General features: G+C 30.9%; 1 protein-coding gene and 1 long non-coding RNA gene across 15 annotated transcripts in view; one reads left to right on the top strand and one right to left on the bottom strand.

Moving 5' to 3' along the window:
* Ih (hyperpolarization activated cyclic nucleotide gated potassium channel Ih) overlaps window positions 1-21,761 on the top strand; it is a 324,580-nt gene that overhangs the window by 229,213 nt on the left and 73,606 nt on the right. The window lies entirely within an intron of this gene.
* The window catches only part of LOC143265886 (uncharacterized), a 56,506-nt gene that overhangs the window by 32,366 nt on the left and 2,379 nt on the right, over window positions 1-21,761 (bottom strand). For both annotated transcript variants that reach the window (XR_013040669.1, XR_013040670.1), the window contains exon 3: window positions 14,376-14,533. This is a non-coding gene — a long non-coding RNA (uncharacterized LOC143265886). The remainder of the gene's footprint in view (window positions 1-14,375; window positions 14,534-21,761) is intronic.

Genomic DNA, 21,761 nt, shown 5'->3' with positions numbered 1-21,761 from the left:
AGATTTCAAATTATTAAAAGTTGACTTAAAGTCGATTTAAATTTCCCGCGCTTCTATAGAAGCAATACGAAGGGATTTTGCTGTCCAATGGCCTGTCACCTCTTGTATCTACTTTTTGGTTCGACCTTAAATACTTTATTTCTGCGTTTTTGTATGTTACGTTTTTGTTTCGTGCCCGGTAAGCTTATCGAGATAACGTATTTTTGTGCGCGTTAAACTTAATGCTGTTGCAGTTTGTTTTTATCACCGGGAACAAGTAAATCTAGAACGGCAAAGCTGTGGATGCGATTTATGAGGTAACGCGGATAAAAATGTAGGTTTTTCTGCGGAGATTTGCCGGGATTTATGCGAACTGGGGATTTAAAGGGACCATTCTACGCGGCAAATGTAATCGAAGCGGGAAATGAAATTTCTGCCGTTATTTTATTAAAAATGATAATATTTACAGTGGAATTTTTTTTAAATCAACGACACGTTTATAAGTCGTGCATATACCTTGATTTTATATTTTTTATATGTGTTTTTAATTCAGTTCATTTTCTGTTCATTTTAATTTTTATTTTAAATTAAAATGAAAGTTAAATTAGAAATTAAGTATTGTTTGTCAATTGAAGAAAATTGAATTATAGTTAAACATTACTTATTAATTAGTTTTTAATTAAGTTACAAAACCGTAAATAATTGTAACTCATACAATACATGTGATTGAATTAAATTGTGTATGGTTATACAATAGTTTTTAAATTATTTACACAATATAATATTAATTTATTATTAATTATTAATTTAATATTAATTACTAATTATGTATGTGTTACTGCAGAATATGATCTGCAATATATCCAAATGGCGAGCAAATAAGATGTCGAATTTTGTATGAATACTAACCAGTTAAAAAAAAAAGATAAGATTTCTCGTTAGTCATAGTTAGTCGATCACTTAAAAAATAAGGTAGAACAGTAAAATCAAAATTTTCCAGGTTTGCCTGTAACTTTCAACAAGATGATTTATTGCGCTGAATTTATTATCTCTGCCATTGACAGATTCATATTTCTCAAGCCATATTGATTAATGAGTGTTCGTTTTTTGTATTCCGTAAAATTTCTATGCTATTAAATATTGAACCATCAGTTTACTTCCCTTACAACTGCAACAAAGCAGAATTTAATTAACTGAAATGGTAAATGCTTCTTCAATTGATTATTCAGCGAGCTGAAAATTTATTAGAGGTTTAATTAGGTGTACACAACTTTGTTATGTTAACGACATTATGGTAAAGATACAGAGTTTATTAACATGTTAACAAATTATATTAAAACAATAACAAATTTATATTGATCTTTAAATTATATTGATTTTTGACATAATAAAATTGCATTAAATTATGATATAATAAAGATTTATTAATTATCAATTTATATTAATATTTATATTAAAGTGATAATAAAATTAATATTAATCTTTAAAATTCATTCCTTCATATTCTTTACAAAAGAGTATTAATCTATTTATGTGAAAAAATCATTAGTTTAGGAGATATTTTAATTCTAACTTGTTAGGAAATCGTGACTTTCTGATCAATATTATGAATTGCCCTAACTGAACAGCAAATGTTTTTCTACACGCTTTGAGAGGACACGTGTCACCAAACGAATTGTGAGTTTTTGTTTTTTTTGTTACGCAGTAACAGTGAAATTTAGTCCCTGTTACGTTTCTAATACGGTGAATACGACGATACGGTGAATTATCACTTCATAATGAAGTATTCTAAAGAAGAAAAGATAGGCATGTTATCAGTTTATTTTGAAGCTGGGAAAAGTGCTACACACGCAGAAAGATTATGCACTACGAAATGTTAGTAAGTCATTAATTTCTCGATTCAGAAAGTGTTCTGATGCAAGTGGTCGCCACATTGCACCTTTTCTGTAAATAGACATTAAAATTAAGATATCTCCTAAACTAATGATTTTTTCACATAAATAGATTAATACTTTTTTGTAAAGAATACGAAGGAGTATCAGCTGATGCAATAAAAAATATATGATTCCATTTAAAAAAACATTAATGACCTTCATATGTCATTTACACGTCCACTTACAAAAAGAATATACCACCAGCATATGCCCTTCTCAAAACCATTCAACTTCATCTGAAACATTGTTTGCTATGAGTGATAATAATGACGCAATTCTAGACGGCAAAATGTGGTGAGCCACACTGTATATTATACATTAATACAAGTGTGTATGTGAGTGCGTGTAAAATATAATAATGTTATTAATATTATATATACATGTACATATATGAATGTTACTATAACATAAACTAACATTAACAATATTATCATATTTTTCACACACTTATAAAATTGCATGCTGCTTAATGAGTAGTGTGCATAAACACGTGTTTTGTGTAACAGTATTTTCAATACATGTTTGCCTGCCGTGGCACGAACAGCTTTCGAAATATGGTATATTGCTATCGAACAATGAAGTTATTTGAGTAGGTGGTTCTTTCGTCGTGTTTTCACCAGTGTATTTGATGTTTGCGAAATAAATTTCAGGTATCTGACAGGTCGATGTTCCGGGAAATTCGAAGGGAATAAACATGTATAATAGATGTCGTTGCGTAATTATTTTCTATCACCGCCTCGAATTTTCTCTTTTTATTCGCTTCATAACTGTTGCATTAAAAATTCAGAACTAATTTTTCAGTTTCACATCTACGTTTTCCGTTGTGGGACATTACTTTAATAAGTGATGATAGAATTTTATTAATGAAATTAAAAATTTTTTAATTTAGAAAGTTAGGTACGTATAAATTTTTAAACTTAGAAATTTAGAAATTTTTAAAATTACAAATTTTTATGTTTATGAATTCTTTAGTTTTAAAATAAAAAAATTTTCAAATTTGATAATATAAAAATTTACATATGAAAATTTTTTTTATAAATTTTTTATTTCAAATTATGATCGTAGTTTTTTAAGTAGTATTAAAAATTTATTAATTTAGGAGTTTACAAGTTTTCAAATTAAAAAATTTTTGAGCCATCAAAACCTGGAGTTCTTAAAAATTTGAATGCTTAAAAATGTGCAAATTTACTAATTTAATAATTTGGTACTTTTTAATTTAGTAGTTTCTTAATTTTTTAATTCTCTAATTTGCTAATTTATTAAGTTAGTAATCCAGCCATTCAGTAATTTACTAATTTAGTAATTTAGTAATTCAGCAATTTAGTAACTTAGTAATTTACTACTTAATAAATTTATTAATTTATTAATTTGGTAATTTACTAAATTATAGATTTTCAAATTTAAAAATTGACAAAATCACAAATCTATAAATACAAACATTTGCAAATTAACAACTTCCCAAATTGACATTTAAAAACTTCATAAAATCACAAATTTTAAAATAATTTAACAACTTCACATTTATTCAAACTTACAAAATTTACAAAATCCCAATTTTGCAAATTCTCAAATACCTTTCCTATCAACTTATGAAATTCTCAAAAATTGAAAAAGTAAATAACAGAAATGTGCATTCAAATCTATCACAGTTTAACACAAGCGATTCGCAGTACCAAACACATTTAATTAAATGCCTGAATTCTCGAGCCAATCACCGTCCCTCCAAATTCCGTCGACAGAAAATTTCCTCCTTCCTTGTTCTCAATAATAATTCTAGTGAATTAAATTCGTAGCCAGCAGTGACCGCCACGGCAATCAGCCCATTAATTATCGTCGTCTAAATTGTCCACGATTGCAGGTTTCATTCACAAACGGCGACAAACGAACGCGTCGTGCGTGGTGGCGGACAACAATCGTTCCGCCTGTTTTTTTCCTTCCTTTTTTAAACGTCAGTGTAATTAAACGTGGCCCACGCCGTGTACCACAGGACGAACAGGTCCAGCAATTAAGACGAGCTTAATTAATTAATTCGTCTCTGTTCTTGCGTTAATTCCCGAGGCGCGAAACCGCGATGACCCTGACCTACCGCCTACTCTGTTCGTCTTCTTCTGATGCTTTTTTTCCCGCGGTTTCACCACGAATGCTTTGTGAATCCTTCTTCAGGATTCCAGAGTGCGGTTTCGCTGTCTGCGGTTCATGTGTGGCAGTGAGAACAAGTGGATAGGGGGTTTGAGGTCGAGGGATACGTGCAGCTTCAAATGAAATTATGGAAACCAAAACACGACCGTACCGCTCTGGAGAAACGTGATTTAAGAGGATTTAGAGAGATACGAGTCGTGGGCGCTTCTTTGGGACCGTTTTATACTCGGAGGAGAATTAGGTGATGACGGTCTTACGTGGACGTTCAAGAGGTCTGGTGACTGTGACGTACTCTAGGGTGCAACGTAGGATTTGGTTAGGTAGATTATATAAGGGGATTTGACTATTTCTCGTTTGAGGAATTTGTAGATTTTTTATATGGTTTTTGAATTTTTGTATTTATTAATTTTATCATTTTTCAAGGTTTATGTATTACAAATCTCACAATTTCTCCCTTTTATATTTTTCCATTTTAATATTTTACAATTCTCGCATTTATTAATCTTCACATTTTTTTTAAGGATTTAGAAATTTAGGAATTTTAGAACTTGAGGATTTGTGAATTTGAGAATTTAAACTTTTGAAAATTTAAGAATTTGAGAATTTGAGAAATTGCAAATTTGAGGATTTGTGAATTTAAGAATCTGAAAATTTGAAAATTTGAGTATTTGAGAATTTGAGGAATTATGAATTTGAGAATTTAAAAATTTAAAAATCTGAGAATTTGAGAAATTGGGAAATTGTGAATTTGAGAAACTGAGAATTTAAGGATTTGTGAATTTTAGAATTTAAAAATTTAAAAATTTGAGAATTTGAGAAATTAAGAAATTGAGAAATTGGGAAATTGAGAATTTAAGAACTTAAAAATTTTTAAATTTGAGAATTTGAGGAATTGTGAATTTGAGCATTTAAAAATTTAAAAATTTGAGAATTTGAGGATTTGTGAATTTAAGAATCTGAAAATTTGAGTATTTGAGGAATTGTGAATTTCAGAAATTAAAACTGAAAATTTGAGAATTTGAGGAATTGTGAATTTAAGAATTTGAGAAATTGAGAAATTGTGAATTTGAGGATTTGTGAATTTGAGGATTTGTGAATTTGAGAAACTGAGAATTTAAGGATTTGTGAATTTTAGAATTTAAAAATTTAAAAATTTTAAAATTTGAGAATTTGAGAAATTGAGAAATTGAGAAATTGGGAAATTGTGAATTTGGCATTTTGAGGATTTGTGAATTTGAGAATTTGAGGAATTGTGAATTTGAGAATGAAAAAATTTGAGAATTTGAAAAGTTGAGAAATTGAGAATTTGAGAATTGAGATATTGAGAAATTGAGAAACTAAGATTTTATGACTTTGAGAATTTGAGAACTGAGAAATCAAGAATTTGAAAATTGGGATATTGCGAAATTGAGGAATCGAGAAATTGAAAATTTATGATTTTGAAAATTTTTAAATTTGAGAATTTAAAAATTTGACAAATCCCGATATCTGAAAATCTGAAACTGAAATTTAAATTCGAAAATTCATGAATCTGAAAAAACTGAAGTTCAGAAAACTATACTAAAGCATTTCACGTAATTTGAAATTATAGAATAGGTGCGAACAACAGTGACAAGATTTAAAATCAGATACGTTTACAATTATACCACATTCAATATCAAACAATTATTATCATTGCTTATATACTTTGTAGCATGCGATTTTTTCAGACTTGATATACATTTTTCTCACAATTAGTTGCTTATCTCGAACGAAAATTACAGATACGTTTACTTCGCATATACGGGATTATTATCGCGCTATATTTCGTGGAAATCCATGAGAACCAGATCAGAATCTTCCCTTGTTAGTTTGTCCACGTTTCTATATAATTATACTCAATTTTAATATATTTATACTTCATCCATCAATGCAAATTCAATGTATAACTTTTTTCTTTTGAAAATTTGTTAGATATTTTATTTTAAGTTGTAATTAAAAATAAATCAAATAAATATTTTTTATTATGTTAAGTACTAGGGTGGCTCTTTTTTTTCTATGAACTTTTGATAAAAATAGTTATTAATATATTAGAATTAACATATTAGTTATTAATATATTACAATTTGCATAAATTATAATTAAGAATCAAAATAAATTTTTACTTAATAAAATTTGATCGAAAAATAAACTTAACACTTTAACTAAGGTGGAGTGGGGTAAGTGCAAGACTGGTTTTTGTAAAGTTGGTATTTAAATGTAAGTATTTTCAATCTGCTATGTAAATACTTAACGCAGTCGATATCGAACGCTTTGCACAATTACTACTATTTAATTAATATTAATTAGGACCTTAATTTTCCTTGTACATTTTGATTTTGATAGAAAATTGTTTAAAATGTCAACGACTCTGCACTTTCCCCGAAAATAGGGTAAGAGCGTAACTTGAAGTTAAATACTTTGAAACTTTATTTCATGTGCAATGGGGCAAAAGCAGAATTATTAACAAATCTGCTACAAAATGCTTTTTACTGCATTATGCAAGTACTCTAAACTGCAAACAAGTACTCTTAGCTGAAATATAGAAAGGGATATAGTGAAACCAAACAAGGAAACAAACATACTAAATGGAGAAATTTCGCTCATATTGTAATAAAAGTAGCCTGTATACGCACTTGCCCCGTTTACGAACTTACCCCACTTCACCTTATACTTAATACTAATATCTAATTTTGTGCAATTTTATCGTAACATCTGCAATCGTTTAAATTGTAGTTAAAAGTCGATATGATAAGAAATCAATACGTCGATAGAAATTTACTTTGAGCGACCGCTTTTTAAATTTTTGAGCTCGAACTTTGCAAAGATTTGCAAATAAACTTTGTAAATTATTGTACACCGTCTACTAAGTTTGTAGAGGGTGAGAGTGAAGAAGAATAGTTAAAAGTCGATATGATGAAAAATCAATACGTCGATAGAAATTTACTTTGAGCGACCTCTTTTTAAATTTTTGAGCTCGAACTTTGCAAATATTTGCAAATGAACTTTGCAAATTATTTTTCATCGTATACTAAATTTTTAGAAAGTGAGAGTTAAAAAGAAATAATTTTGAGCCACTCTAATATATTACTACCCTCATATTTTTAAGTACACATTTCAAAAGCAGCGCAATATCAAAGATTCAATGCGAAGAAATTCTGAAAGGAGTAAAAGATTGGTCGAATTAGATTGCCTTTGATCTTTTAATTCTTAGCTCTCGGAATGTTCTCTTTCGGAATATTCTTGGACAAAAAGTGTCCGATGTAAAATAGAGCTTCTACCGAGACAATGGACGTTTTTGAATAGGAAAAAATTCGACGTAATATAAAAACTTGCAAGCACTGTGAATCTCCAGTCCTTTTTTTAAAGAGGAACTGAAGCACGAGTTCTGATGAAAATTTGTTTAGTCCTTTGCCAGATATGGAACATTCTAACTTCTTTTTCTGCGATTACTTTGAAGATTTCAAAATTTCTTTGTCGGATTTTAATTTTAATAAAATACCAAATTTTAATTCTTTTGAAAAGACAATTTCTGCGTAAAATGTTCGATGGTTGTAGACCAATGGAGAGTTTTAATTAGAATTTGAAGGTAAGACAGTTTTTGAGACGGTGACGTATTTAGTGAAAATGGAGGTCACTCGGAAAAGTTTTCATAAATCCTTTTTTTACTAGACATTTATTTTAGTTCTGTTAAGTAGCTTTTAAGTAATTAATAAGCAATTATTAAGTAATAATAAGGTAACAATTTTTAAGTAATTATTATTAAGTTTTAAGTATTTATTAATGTATTAATATATACAAACATATTTGGACTTCATGAAAATTTTCATATTTTAATTAATTTCAAACTTTTTCATTCACAAATGTAGGTTCTTATTTTATCTGAAAGTAGAGATATTATTCTTTCGGATAACTTATTTATTTTATAATAGTATATGTTATTTATTTAGTTATAATGTAGTTACAATGTACATATTCAATTACAATAACTCCACATACATATACTCTATCATATGTGTGCGTATATGAGAGAGTATATTTACACGCTCCATATGTTATATGGACATACAATATGGATTTGGGGCTATAGTGATTTGGGGATATAGGGATTTGGGGGTATAGAGATTTGGGGATATAGGGATTTGGGGGTATAGAGATTTGGGGATATAGGGATTTGGGGGTATAGAGATTTGGGGATATAGTGATTTGGAGTGTGACGTCGTGCGACGACGTTTGATCTAGTTGCTTAAGGACTATTTGTCTAAGGATTATTATTATTATTAAGTACATATATATATATATATTGCGTTTCTGACATAATTAGTTGTAAGACACAGTCCCGTGTGCGTTATAAATAAGATAGCATAAGTTTCACATTCCTTTACTCCTAGGTCCTCAAGTTCATCCTTTATCTTAACCTAAACATCCTGCTATGTACATTCCTATCTAATTCCGCGAACCTTTATTTACATTACGCAATCTCCAGACAATAACAGATCATAACTAATCTCTCTTTATCTCCTCTTCTGACACCACCGAGCAATATAAAAAGCCCAGTTCGAGTAGCCTCGCGAGCAGTAGCAGTCCGACTAGTCACAGGGTTCGATCCCCTCGTGCTGGACTCTGCTAGTTCCCATCCTAATTCCACCCATTTCCTACCAACTCCAAACGACGCGTTTCATTTATATTATAATTCTAAGTTCATTTGTATCAGTTTATATTCCGACATCATCTTTAGTATTGAATATATTTTATATTTAGTTATATTCGCCTTTAATCATTTCCTATAAACCCGAGATGTCTTTAAGAGCTTTTGATTATTTAAAATACGTATACTCGATTACGCTGGATCTGGTACATGCAAATACACACAAAAAAAGGTTCTTGTCAGAGCCATATGATGTGCAAAATCTGTCCAGCAACCTCTCCGAGATACATATCGGGTAATGCTAATGCCGGCGGTATATGCCATAAATGCAAGGGTTTATTTAAAGTTCTGTATCTTTGTGGAAAAAAATGGTAGAGGTTATTTACATACTGGTAATTAAAGATGAAGGTTTGGACTTTATGCTGCTGTAAACAGTATCACAAAAAAAAAAAATATGGCAAGTCCATGCATTTCGTCAAACTTTGTAATTTTCAATATTGCAAACATGACCTCACATTTACGGTGTTATTGTGGTAGGGATGCATCAAATCTAAAATCAGACTACAGGGTCTTAAAGTAGAGATCTCAAGCTTTAATTTAAAAAGAAGAGCATAAATTTGCAATGATTTTTCGCGGAGTTATCATCAATCAAATTTGGTCAATTTTTGCCTAAAATTTTTCTGTGCCATATTTCTTCTGACCAGTGTATAAGGATTTGGGAATGTAGGGATTTGGGGATGTAGGGATTTAGAAGTATAGGAATTTGGGCATACTAGGATTTCAGTATATAGAAATTTGGAGATACAGGGATTTGGACAGTTTAGAACTTGGAAATCTAGGAATTTGATAACTTTAGAATTTGGCAGGTAGGACGATGGCAATATAGGTAAAATCTAAAAATTCAAACATTCAGGAATTTTGGAACGAGATTGGAGGAATTAAAAATTCGAAAATTTGAACATTTGTAAACACCAAAGCTTGAGAACTTGAAAATTAAAAAATTTAAAAATATGAAATTTCTTCATTTAAAAAATTGCCAATCTGTCACGTGCATCTTCATTAACCAATCAGCCATTTCATTTCACCACCTGCCATTTCTTCATAAGGAGTTTATCACATTAAAACCAGATAACTGGTTAAAAAGAAGTGTACGTTCCACCAAAGTTTTAACGACACTCGAATCTGATCTGAAAGTCTACACACTATTTCACTTAAACGTCTGAAATTAACAGATTAAATCTGAGGATTAATTAAGTGTATCCACCGTTGATAATTGGAACTTTATTACGTCTTTAATGTTAGATAACAGCAACGATATATCCGTTCAACATGCTTCGTTTCCTCAGGAACTCTCAGAGGAACGTTTGAAAATTGGAGAGATCTCTTCGTGTCTTCTGCTCTCTAAGAACATTCGTAAAGTGTCTAGCTAATGAGCACGACGTGATACGTTTGATCGTCCGCTACGCGCTATAACGACTCAATTAATTATTCTCAAGTAGCGCTGATCGTCGGTTCTGCGTATTCAAGCGTTTCATGGGCACTTCGCACGTATTTTAACTCTTATCAATATACTCTATCTACGCAGGGTGTTTTTGGAGTGGTACAAAAAGGGGTGAATTTACATGAAAAATTCAGGCAAAATTTATGGAAAATATTCTAGTTTTTTCATAATTGAATGTGTAGAGTTATTTCTGTATTCATAAATCTTCATGTTCTTTAATTCGTGTATTTGTAAATTTCAAGGTCATTAAATTCTAATTTTTCAAGTTTGAAATTCTTTAAATTCTTATGGTCCTAAATACTGAGATCCACAAATGTCTATATTACTAAACCGCTACATCTCCAAATTCCTATACTTCCAAATCCCTATATTTCCAAATCTCTATATCCCCAAGTCCCTATATCCCAAATTTCTATATCCCCAAATTCCTACGTCCCAAATTTCTACATCCCCAAATTCCTGCGTCCGCAATTTCTACATTCCCAAATCCCTACAACCCACATTTCTACATCCCTAAATCCCTGTGTCCCCAAATCCCTACGTCCCAAATTTCTACATTCCCAAATTCCCATGTCCCAAATTTCTACATCCCCAAATTCCTATATCCCCAAATCCCTACGTCCCAAATTTCTACATCCCCAAATTCCTACGTCTCCAAATTTCTACATTCCCAAATTCCTATGTCCTTAAATCCCTGTAGCCCCAATTTGCTATATCTCCAAATCCCTATATGCTCAAATTCTCTATACCTCCAAATTCCTTTACTTCAAAATCCCTATATCCCAAATTCCAAAGTCATCAATTCTTATTCCCTAAATTTCAAAGTTCCCCAATTCCAATACCACCAAGCTTCGAAATCTCGAATCCCTAGAATTTAGAATCCCTCAAAATTCCAAATTCCGCAAATCCCTGTATCCGTAAATCTCCAATTCCCGAATTCTCAGATTTTCATAGCCCTAAGTCTCCCACTGGCTCTCCCAGATTATCCATGCTTGTATGCGTCTATATGCGTCTCTCCCTCTCATTTCGCGCATACCCAAGCGTCGATCACGCCGCGGCGATTGTTATGACCCGTTTGACCACGTGATTCACCTCAGACTTAACAGCGAATAAGGTTTCTATGTCGTCTCACTGGACACAGACGCTAACTCAACGTTTGCTTAAATTTTCCTTCGAGGTTATATACACAATGTACCCTTCTTTTATTTTTTCTTGAAAACTTTTAAAGAATTGCGTTCTGCTCGACTTCAATGTTGACACAACTAAAAAATATGTATTTTGTAGAAGAAACCTTTTTAAGAAACATCTTAAGTTTAAGAAAGTTTCAAAATCTAGGTGGAATTCCATAAATATTAACTGGTAATTTGATATGTTTGATATATGACCGTACAGAAATTGTTTCAATTATTTATTAATGAGATCTTTGTTTTACATCAGTTACCAAATGCTCTAGATCAGTTTTGTATAGTTTACTTTATTTATGTACAAAGTTTGTTATGAATCTACATATAATATAGTAATAATACAATATGTTACCTTATATGAAGTATGTGCAATACGAATATCAAGTTTGAAAGCTTTCATAAATATCAAGTTTTGTTTATAAAGTAGGGTTAGAATTGTTGCATTCCATAGATATGTTTGAAGATTATGACTTATCTCGATATATGACCCACACTCTTTTACAACGGTATCCGGATATATGACCATAGAGTATAGAGGACTGTGTATGGCCATATATCCGCAGAGATTTCGGACAATTGACCAATGTTTGAACTGTTAGCTTAGTTATTAAAAAGTTGCCCAAAAAACCAAACTGCATAAATATTCCTAATATTAAATGGAAACTTATTAAAATAGTACCTAATTAATTAAATGGAAATCTTGATCGATAATAATCCTCACACCTTGTAAGAACAATAAGTAATCGAATATCTCCTCAAAAAACAAAACTTATTAAAATAGTACCTAATTAATTAAATGGAAATCTTGATCGATAATAATCCTCACACCTTGTAAGAACAATAAGTAATCGAATATCTCCTCAAAAAACAAAATTTATTACCTAATACTCAATTTAGCTTAGATTTGTAAATCTACGAGTCCTTAAAAGTTGTTAATAGTTCGTGCAACATAGTTGCCGAGATTTGGACTATTTTCTATCATCTTCTTTTGCATCGTGCTATAAAACTGCACGCACGCGGCCGTGCTTCTGGTTATGTCAGCATCCTCTGCCAGACAATGGACGACCCCGCGGTATTGTTCGGCAAGCCTGTGTACACCGGTCGTGTGTACGGCTACTATTTCATGCTGATTCTTACTAATCGATGTAATCGCATGTATGTACATACGTGTATGCGCCACGGTCACTTCCACGTGCACCAACTGTACACTGTCGTTCATAAGTTTCGGTTCGACGCGTACGCAGCGTTATCGTGAACCTTTTAATTTCATTTTCAAGCAACACGAAAGATAGGGGGTTCTTAACCTGATGCATATGCATACAGCATTGTTCACATAGATTAGAATTCTATATAAATCGATGTAGTTACGTGTCTATTCGTATTAGTCGTTCCTGTTGAAGTAGATTTACGCAGAACTTTCTTTTTGGGCACGAAAATTATCTTTGACGCTTGATTACGTCTGCGGAATCCGCCATGTTGAATAGAGATAGTGCGCATGCGCGTGACGTGTATGGCGCATGCGCGTTAGGATATACGCCATATTTCTTTCGAGTAAATGTTCTTTGAGTAGATATTCTAATTTTAATAGTATTTGAAATTGAAACAATTAATTGCAGTTTCTATCTATTGCATCTATTACAGTTTTTTAATATTTCAAACAATTTAACGTAATTATATTAAGAAATATTGTGAACCATTTATAATTTATAAGAACAATATGATTGATTGATTGATTGATTGATTTTATATAGGCCTCGATTGCTATGATCATTGGCCCAAAGAACAATATGAATGAACTTGTGAATCAGAAATTTTTTAAGTCAATTTCCAATTTCTAAAATCTGACTCGTCATTATAATATAAGCTTCAGAAATTTGAATTTCTCAAAAGTATTAATAATTCCAGTTATTCGAAGTCCAATTATAAAACCTTGATTATCAAAAAAATATTTTCACTGCTGCACGAACGACTTCGTTAAAAATTCCACCAGGTGTTTTTCTACAGTGTTGCTTTTTCACATAACAGAAATAATTCACGTGACTGCGTCACCGCTCGAAGAATCCTATCAATTATCTTCATTAAAAATAAATCATTTCAATCGACGGCTCACTGAAACCATCAAAGTATCATACCAGAATACCTGTAAGAAACGTCGGATCAACGAATAATTCCAGAAACCTTATCTGACAAGATGATCAACGAGCTAAGGGAAATTAATCAAAGAAGAATGTGAATTGTTTCAAAGATCTGTTTAACGAGTTGGTAACTTATGCATGAAAGTGTCGGTATTCTATTTTCGGATTTACATACTATTCCACGAAGCTTAAATTCTTCTTTTAATACGTGCACTTATACAGATTAAATTGCTCTCTTAACGCGCGTACAGTATCGTGCAAAAATTGCAGTGTACTTCTTTTTTTCTACGTTTACTCTGCTTCACGATTCTGAACTTCATATACTCATGTTTATTATGTACATTATATGTTATATTGCACAGATTTTTCATTTATACATCTATTAAATATTAAAATCACAAAATAGAAATCTAGGAATATGGTAATCTGTAGATGCAGAAATACATGTATGAATCTAGGGAAATTTCTCTTTTCTAACTCTCGAATGATAAAGTTGGGTCAACAGTCACTTATATACATTAAATACATGTCGCTTGAACAATTTTACTTACGTACATTTTTTTATGCAAAATCTCCATACACAAAAATACTATAATTAAAACAATTATATCAGTATTTTTAAAATATTTTAAGGAATAATCTAAAGCAAAAATTAAATTGGAAAGAAGTCAAAATTATACTGAAATTATTATAACGACGTCAAATTTGAAGTTATTATTCTTACATTCAGAAAATTGGTATTCCGTTCATCAGTTGAACAATTATTTTGCAAGGTGTTCACGGTTTCACGCTCGCGAAATTTCGTAACTTGTGTTTCATCAAAAACCGATTACCCACCAGATTCAGGCCACTTTATTTTTCAACGACGTCGCTGAAATCAATTCAGCTTAAGTAGGTATCTATGTACAAGAAGCTGGCGAAGCATCGAGCATCCTGAAATATTGAGCAACCAGTCCCTGTTAATCCCGAAGACGTTGATTAATCCTAGCAGAATCCTGGAACAAGTTAAATTGCAGTCAAAGGTCAGGATCTAAGTGATTGACATAATTCGAAATCGAATGTACAAAAAGACATAACGAACTACGGAAACTTCAATTGTGTACAGTTCACGCTCGTTATATTGCCACATGGACTTCGAAAGGCAAGGAAAATTTTTTAAATTAACGCGTATCCATAGACTCTCGTTATATTGCCGCCGACAATTCGAAAGGCAAGGAAAATTTTTTAAATTGACGCGTATACAGTAGACTCTCATTATATTGCCACAGACAATTCGAAAGGCAAGGAAAATTTTTTAAATTAACGCGTATGCAGTAGACTTTCATTATATTGCCACAGACAATTCGAAAGGCAAAGAAAATTTTTTAAATTGATGCGTATGCAATGGACTCTCATTACATTGTCATGAATATGATGAAAACGAAAGGAAATTATTGAAATTCTCAACATATAGTATACTCGTCTTATATTGCCATAAACAAACCGTAATGATCAATTTTTTAAATCTGTATGCACTAGATTTTCGTTACATTGCCACAAATATAACGTGAAGAAAGGAGAATTCCTGAAATTCTGATCATATGGTGCACTCTTATTATATTACCACAAACAAGGTGAAATGCGTGGAAAATTTTTGAAATCTCTATTTATATAATAGATTTTTATTATAAGGCCACAAATATGACAGAAGGAAGGAGAAACTTATGAAATTCTTAACACATAGTAAAGTTTTATTATATTGCCACAGATAAGACAGGAAGAGTAGAAAATTCTTAAAATTTGCAATATGTAGTAAGTTCTCATTATATTGGCACCATCAGGACTATGGGAAATTCTTGAAACTTGCGATATACATGTAGAAAACTCTTGTTATATTGCCACTAATAGGACTTTACATGCAAACAGCTCTTATAGTTTTCAATATACAGTAAACTTTCGTTATATTGCCACTAACAGGACTGAGAATAAAATTTTTGAATTTTGTAATCTAGAGAAAACTCTCATTATATTGCCACTAACGAGACATCATATGCCAACAGTTCTTTCAGTTTTCACCATACAGTAAACATTTGTTATATGGTCACCAATAGGACTGTGGGAGTCAAATGTTTAAAATTCGCGACATTATAGAAAACTCTCGTTATATTGCCACTGCCGGAACTGAAAAGGCTAAAAATTCTTTAAATTTGCAATATATAACAAACACTCGTTATACTGTTATATAACGAGTACAGGAGTAGACAATTTTTAGAATTCATGCTGTAAAATATTCTCTCGCTATATTGCCAGAAGACTATAAAGGCTATATGACCTCTTGCGATACAGTGGTTGGTCAAATTATACTTAAATAAAGTTCCAGATTTTACAACTTTAACCAATGGAGCAGAACAGTTATTTTTGTTATAACCTTGCAGTATATTGTTACAATATAATATATTGTATATTTTGTTACAACGCGTTATTTTTTAATAAGAATACACGCAATTAAAAGTAAAAATAAAACACCTGAACATAAGTCGAACATTATACTATACAAGAAAGTACAATTATTTAACATTTCGTCACCCCACCCTTTTACAATCCTAAACACAAAGAATCCGGCACCTACCGCGTACCGCGTCGTTTAAATCGAAGTCAAGATTTTCGCCCAACCACCAACACAGGCCCGAAACATAGAATACTTACACTTATATTCACACTCGCATGTTATTCCAGAATACATATATCAAGTACCAATAACATTGTTAACCTAATTAAACTCGCGTCTATCTCATATTCTTAAAAAGAAATCTTTCGAGTATATTAATTTGGCCATCCATCCTACTTGAAGAAATAGATGCTCCAGAATTCTCCAAGTTTCGAATGTATTATACGTTTTTTCGAGGAGGAGCATCATTTCCGTGAATTATTATACGTAAGGGAAACCAGAGGGACAGTATGCCATTTCATCGGTCGATTTCTCGATTCCTGTTGCATAATGGGACCTGAAGAAGTGGTCAATTAGACGGCAAGAGGATTCTGTACATACCAATCAGTGTCGGGAGGATTAGCTGATAGCTCTGAATACATTGCCTACCGGTCTCTAATGACTGCTCTCGTTCAATGGACTTGAACGAGGCTTCAAAGTGCGAGTTTTCTTCCACGAAGTGGACATAATGGAGATAAACAGGTGTCAAATTAATCGAAACTTTTGTTCAACGAAATTCGAAACTGATTAACAAAAACACCCTGATCTAAAATAATTCACTTTTCTACAAAGACACGTTCGCAAATTGCATTCGCATCAATTTACTGTTCTAAAATACTAAATTGAGTGAAATATCACAGGACAAATAATCCTCAAACTTTTGATTTAATATTGACTTGTACTGAGTTTTTTATTATTAATTTTTTAATGAAAGTAATAGTAAAAATACAATTTTAGCCAACATAAATTATTACATAAATTGTTATAAGAATTGTAAATTTATAATATAAATAATAACATAAATTGTAAATTGTGTATATTTTTTATTTAAAGTATTAAGTGTTAATACAATATTTAATTGCCTGTCACTAATTTTTGAAATAAGGATTGAAATGAAATTTCGCTTGAAGTACGACTAACGGTCAAAACAGAATAAATGATTTTCATGTTAATGTAGTGGTTGCATATTCAAACGGTCCAAAAATAAAAGAAGCGGATTTTTACGGCGAACTGTTGTACAGTATTCCATGAAACTGGGAAAGGTTTTACTCCGCTGATTGAGAATGCATAATACAACAGCAGTCACGAAATCGCGCGAAACTCTGGCCCCGAATTGCACTTTCTTAAATATACATAAACGGATGCTGCCACGGTTGGAACGGAGAATAATTGCCTGCATCGTGAATCTATACTGCAACTGCATTATTTTCCTGTTCGTTGTTTTCAGTTTTCAATTATACTACGGTAAATTGGAAATGTACGTTTCGTACACAATTCTGTTACGATATCAATTTTCGAACCTGTATCACTAAATTCTTTTTCATTTTTCATGTTCAAAACTGACTATAAAATGGATATTTTTATTTTACTTTCATTATAGTATTTTTTTTTTATTTATATTATGTAATTTGTATTTATTATTTTACATTGTTATTTTACATATTTATTTTACATTATTATTTTACATTATTATTTTGCACTATTATTTTACATTATTATTTTATACTATTATTTTACATTATTATTTTACATTACTATTTTACATTATTATTTTAAAATACTATTGCACGATTATTTTCATATAAGAACATGTCGGTTGCATTGATCGTGTCCTAACACGCAAGGTGGTATGTATTTTGTTTACTTGTTCTTTCTCGAACACGAACAGCGTCTTTTTTCAGCGAAGAGTGTAAAACGTGACCTGAGAGTCTGAGAACATTCGGTGAGCTATGTCGGACTTGTACCATTGTGTATTACAGTAAAGATTCGACATAACGTGATTTGGGTTGGAGTATATTCGCGAGACAATACTACTGCAAATATAAAACTTTCTTATTTTTAATTTTTTGGTTATCAAACTTTTACCAGTAGATGGTTCCCATTTTTCTGATTAAAATGACACCAAACACGATATAATTCGGACTATATTTACTAGTTTAATTGATGATAATAAGTTTCAAATGCGGAGGAAGCTAATAAGTGAGAAAAGAGACTGCAACTATGGAAAACAAAGATCGAAATCATTTTGTATTGTTTACGTTGGTAAATGCGCTACTAACTTGTTTATTTTTAATCCTTTAATATAAATTTACCCAACAGATTTGAGATATTTTTCTATTTAAAATGATATAAAACACGATATAACTTGGACTGTATTTATTTGTAATAACTTGTTAAAGAAAAGTTTTCGGAGTCGTAAAGCCATACATTACGATTTCAACTGTTAGACGTATCACGTGGTCATCCGAATAGCACCGAAGAGAAACGAAGTTACCCGAAGTGTCATTCCCATCCGTTTACAGCGAATCTTATTACAGTAAAACCTCGATATAAACAAAATGCTTAAAATTACAAGTAAATATGTTGCGAATTATGTGGTGTTTGGCCTCATTTTAATTAGGAAAATGTCACAGATATGTAGGTACAAGTATTATATCAAAACAAGTTATTCTTGCATTAGGATTGTCCCATGGATATATTACTGTTCGTTTATGTTCGATTTGGACGTTTTTTTCGCTCGTTTTTCTTCTTTGCTCAGAAATGCATTAACCAATATAGGACCTGTACGATATAAGTGAAAGTTCAGACCCGAGAGATTTGCTTATATCGAATGTTTACTGTGTTAAAAAACTGGAAATGACTGTGTCAATTTTGTGTTACTTCAAGTGTGTTAACAGAATCTCTTTAATAACTTTAATAACTAAATAAACTATTTAATAACTCACTTTTCCTTTCATATAACAAATCCTTTTCTTTTACATTAAATACGTTGTTTTCCCTACAAATTCTACACTATTTTTATTATATTATTTCACTCATATTTATTATTTTATATTATAGAATATGATTAGTTTATATTACCAGAATGATAAATGCATAAATCAGTATCATTCTGAAACGTGTAACAATTCACACTCAAGTCTGAAACTGTATATTAATTTAAACTTTGTAAACCATAGGAAGTTCTCCTTGACACAAACGTTATATTATATTTTTGTATTCTTTCCAGACTCTCTAAAAATCTTGAATCCTCTTCCAAACTTCCAAAATTAAATAACCCACGAAAGCATAAATACCATTTAAATCTTCAACTCTATCAGCACCAGCTCTATACTTTACTTCTTGAACTTTTCAAACTTCAAGTCTCAAGACCTCTAACAAATTCGATCCCGGGATAACAGACGCATAGATCACCGCCACGCTGAAATGTGTAATATTACACACCCGGGTCTGAAAGTGTTATATTTGAATTCAAACCTGCAAACTCACAGTAGAGCTTCCGCAAGGAATCCTAAATCTTGTTCCGAATCTTCAAGATCGAATAACTCACAGGAGAGTATAAAACATGTTCAAATCTGGGTCAAACATTTGTCCACCCTCTATCTGTATTTCACATGCCGTAGAACGTTCTCGTTATACTTCAATCGTAAACAATGTGTCCCAAATCGAGCATCGTCTCGATGGACAATCGAATAGACGAGTTTGCAACTTGATCGCAACTGTATCGAAGAAGTTTCTACAATAGATTTATTCGTGTTCGAACGCGTGGAAATTAATTCTCTATGTTCTTGCATTCGTGGAAAAACTTCGTTCTGATAAAATTGCGTGATTTAATAACAACGCCGACGCGTATGGTTAAACGAATTTAAAAGAAGGTGGGAAAATGTTGCGGGGAAAGTTTTGATGTACGACCTCCTTACCTGCTGAATTGTCCGTGGCAAATGAAGATGAATGAGGTGACCCGAGAAAACATGATACTGAAAATGCTTATCTCTAGCGGGGACATCGTTATGAACCTCTTCTAAAGTTGCGAAAATTTTATCAAGATATTCCGGAAGATTTTGGTGAAAAGAACAGTGTTTACTAATTACGTGTGACGTAAAAACGTAAACTTGTAGGTATTGATGAGTAGCGTAGTCTTGGTTTATTACCATAGACGGTAATATGCTTTTGAAATTGGCAATATAGCAAGAGGACAATGCATATAATATTAAGTGTTGAAAATTTAAAAAATTTTAATTAAATTTAAATTAAGATAAATTTTATAATTTATAGTAATTTTATAACAAATTTAATAATATACACTATGTTCAAATTTATAAAATTTAAAATAATTTGAATGATATATACTGCATTTAAATTTACTATAAATTAAAAAATTTAGTATAATTTATTATAAATTTATTATAAACTATATTTAAATTTGAACAAATTTTATAAAACACTACAGCATAATTTATAATAAATTAATATTTACTGTGTTTAAAGTTTTATTAATTTTAATATGTAGCATGTTGCAATTTAAATAAATTTAATAGTATATACTATGTTTAAATTTATAATAAAATTAATATCTATTGTATTTAAAATTTTGCTGATTTTAATGATATATCACAAGTTTAAATGTTATGCCATAATTTCCATAAAAAATAATGAGTCAATGAATTTCTCAATAAAATATCAAAAATCTCATCTTGATCCAACTTCGTATAAAGCAACAATTTCGCAGAACCGCAATAAATTCATTCTCAGGTTAACTGAGATATAAACAGCAAATGATAACACAGCTATCGAGAAACACTTGAGAAATCGAAGAAATTAACTCAACACTGAACAGACATACAAGAATAGCAGTGTTAAAGCTGTGCAAGCTCGAAATTAAGTTGGAAAACGCTTTTAAATGGTCTCAAATTCACGGAGAGTTACCCAGGAGGCCTGCTCGTTAAAACAGATCCTCGTGCAAAAATCCAAGCATAAATCTCGACTCTGAGGGATATGGTTATCACCAGGGTATAATCTCTCGTTGCTTCTAGGTCACTGTCTAGTGGGACGTATAGGGTTTTTCAAAAAAGAGGAAATTTAACCACGCTGTTCTTGACGGTTATCTTAACGAACATTTTCATTCAAGGTTTCAAATAAATAATTACCTCCTTAATTTAATGGAGTATCAAAGAACAATTAACGTGGAACTTGCAATCAAATTTCTTTTAATTAACGATTAAATTAAATTGCTATTAAGTTATAGTGTTTAATAAGGATTAGATTATAATTATGAATTTATTAAATGACAATTATGAATAACGATTAAGTTATAATCATGAATGACAATTAAATTACAGATGTTAATCGAATGATGTTCTAATCAAAAATTGAATGTACAAATTGAAAATTAAAGTTCAATTTTTAATTAAAAGTTGTCAAATTGAAAGTTCAATCAATTCAATCAGTTCAATCAATTCAATCAATTCAATCAATTCAATCAATTCAATCAATTCAATCAATTCAATCAATTCAATCAATTCAATCAATTCAATCAATTCAATCAATTCAATCAATTCAATCAATTCAATCAATTCAATCAATTCAATCAATTCAATCAATTCAATCAATTCAATCAATTCAATCAATTCAATCAATTCAATCAATTCAATCAATTCAATCAATTCAATCAATTCAATCAATTCAATCAATTCAATCAATTCAATCAATTCAATCAATTCAATCAATTCAATCAATTCAATCAATTCAATCAATTC

Source organism: Megachile rotundata, chromosome 15, assembly GCF_050947335.1.
Source record: "Megachile rotundata isolate GNS110a chromosome 15, iyMegRotu1, whole genome shotgun sequence".
Classification (NCBI taxonomy): Eukaryota; Metazoa; Arthropoda; class Insecta; order Hymenoptera; family Megachilidae; genus Megachile; species Megachile rotundata.
The sequence above is the reverse complement of the archived record's forward strand: the minus strand, read 5'-3'. Positions and strand labels throughout refer to the sequence as shown.